This window comes from Acartia tonsa, chromosome 9 (assembly GCF_053477335.1).
Source record: "Acartia tonsa isolate MP-2025a chromosome 9, ASM5347733v1, whole genome shotgun sequence".
NCBI lineage: Eukaryota > Metazoa > Arthropoda > Copepoda > Calanoida > Acartiidae > Acartia > Acartia tonsa.
Window position 1 is genome coordinate 20,821,337 of NC_137268.1, and position 2,761 is coordinate 20,824,097.

A 2,761-nucleotide genomic window follows, 5' to 3' on the forward strand; every position below is an offset into this window, starting at 1 on the left:
GGCATTTGTTGAGTATAACCCCTCTCTCTCTCTCTCTCTCTCTCTCTCTCTCTCTCTCTCTCTCTCTCTCTCTCTCTCTCTCTCTCTCTCTCTCTCTGTCTCTCTCTCTCTCTCCCTCTCTCTCTGTTTTTCTTTCTCACACATTCAGATTTTTACCTGGGGGATTAGTTGTTAAATAAATATTATTTAATGTATAAAAAGAAACCAAATATAAATTTATATTTTTCTATAAAAGGGCAGAAAAATAGCTTAAAACCAACAAACGACTTTTTTAATAAAAATAAAATAGCCTAAAACCTTTCCCAAAAACTATAAGAAGCTTCACTGTAAAAGTGAACCATATCGTTTCAGCGGTCCCTTCTCTACAGATAAAAAAAGCTTACAACTTTATAAATTAAGATATTGTTAAATCTTTTCATTTAAAACTACCCTTCTGTACAACCCTTCTGTACGTAATTGTATGCAGGGAGGAAATGGATATTTGGCTTTTTATTACATTAGTTCCCAAAGTTAATGACATTTTGTTAGTTGGCTAATTAACTTTGGGGACTTTCATAGAATTTTAATTGGTTGGTTTATTACTTTGAGTGTCCAAATGTTTAAACCACCAAATATTGTTTACAAAATGGGTAATTTTGTGTATATTTTCATTGAAAATATCCATTAATTTATCGGCCATTGTCTTATGCCTCTAATTCCCTGGTTATTTATGCAGCAAGTGGGTTCGTGGGTGGTGCGTCAAGTGTGTGTGTGTGTTATTCTACGATAGTGTGTGTGTGCGTGTGTGTGGCAAGATAGGTAAGGTATGTGTGTGTGTGTGCGTGTGTGTGTGTGTGACAAATTACAATAACTTTTCATTGGAACAAAAAAAATAATGTTTGTTTTTATGGAAAAACTTTAATAAAATGATTGAATTTTTTGCTGAAGTATATAGCAAATATAATACATTTTTACTTTTTAAACAATTTAATTCTTAAATATCATTCTTTCTATAGATTTAAACACTTTTTCTATTGTCTTTATACCAGCTCAAGCATACCGAAATTTGGTCAATAATTTTATAAAATAAACCAAACTTTTTCATTACATTTTAAAGAAAGTTCGAAGACAAATATTATTAGAGATGTATTATAAAAATATTTCCTAAGTATTGTTTTTTTTGTTTTTATCTGTGAGCGAGGAAATAGCTTATTATTTCATAATTTAATTCTTGCACAGATTTTAACATTATTTTCATGTGGAAATACTCTTTGCATTTTAAACTGATTTTTTTCTAACTTAGTTGAACTTTTAAGGCATTATACTTTGAAAATTACTTTAAAAATACGAAAAGGTAAACGAAAATGCATTTTGAAAAATTAAATTCGCGATCACTTTAAATGGATGGACAAACCTACTTTGGACTGGGATTTGGGTCTCTCTCTGATTAAAGATTTTGAAGAGAACTTAGGTAGGTTTTCCTTTTTCCCTTTTTTGGCGGTTTTGAGTCCTACTTTTCCCTTTTTGGTCGGCTTAGGTACCTAGGACGAAATTTTAACATTTAAAGATAGTTTGTTTTCAATGTTGTTTTCTATGTTTTCTCCATGTATTTATATAACTAGGTATTTAAAGATCTTTAAATGTTAAATTTCTAGTTGTAGATTATAGGACTCATCCCCTACCGGAAAAAGGAAACCTTTCTTATAATATAGGTTTGCATGAGAGACCCTGACTGGTTTTGGATTCTGGAACGGCAGCCTACTTTCCTAACCGGGTTCGGTGTTCCCACGTGCAACATTGAAGCTATTTGGAAATGTAGCTGTCGCTTTCAGTAATTCAATAAATGTCAAACGATATGTTTCATATTTTATATATTTCAGAATTTTAAAGTTTGGACTAAAATCTAAAATGTCGCCCACCCTCCACTCCCTCCGACTTAGGTACCTAGGACGAAATTTTAACATTTAAAGATAGTTTGTTTTCAATGTTTTTTTCTATGTTTTCTCCATGTATTTATATAACTAGGTATTTAAAGATCTTTAAATGTTAAATTTCTAGTTGTAGATTATAGGACTCATCCCCTACCGGAAAAAGGAAACCTTTCTTATAATTTAGGTTTGCATGAGAGACCCTGACTGGTTTTGGATTCTGGAACGGCAGCCTACTTTCCCCAAACTCAGTCAGAAACTGCTAAATTCTTGCACATTCCCTTTAAGCCAGTCCCCAAAGTCTGAGACTCCTAAAAATTGAATATTCGATCCATTGTCCCCTCCCTTACTCCCTGAGATTTTATTCAAAATATCTTTGCTAGATTTAGGGCTATTCATTAGGGTAGTCTACTTGTAGTGTAATCATACGGTTTATTATAATTTTAATACAAATATGACAACTATGATCTTTTAGTAGATAAATTATTGAAGTAGTATATGTACTTTGTTTTATTTTATTGTACCCATTCTATCTTTTTGAAAAAAAATTAAGCTATAAGGTAAAGCATATTGTTAAGGGGATGCATCATTTATCTGGATAAAAAATTATGTACTTATCCAAACAAATTTACAGATATTAATCAACCAGACTATATTCTCAAGGACCAGTATCCTAATCGACTACTGTGAACAAAAATTACCCTTCACAGTTGAATAACCTAGACCGACAAAGTTTACCAAAAAGGAATGGACAAAGTAAAAAAATTGACACAGTGCCTTCGAAGGTGCTTTGACTTTAGTGTCAGAACCTAAATTGGGACATAGTGCACTTCTTTACCCTAGGTTAGGTAACT

At 32.0% G+C, this 2,761-nt stretch overlaps 1 long non-coding RNA gene across 1 annotated transcript; it reads left to right on the forward strand.

The window, feature by feature from the left end:
• Window positions 1–1,386: 1,386 nt before the first annotated feature.
• Window positions 1,387–2,150, forward strand: LOC145328471 (uncharacterized). The gene is made up of 3 exons (XR_013882465.1): window positions 1,387–1,450; window positions 1,692–1,919; window positions 2,095–2,150. It is a non-coding gene; the product is annotated as an uncharacterized LOC145328471 (long non-coding RNA).
• Window positions 2,151–2,761: the final 611 nt, after the last annotated feature.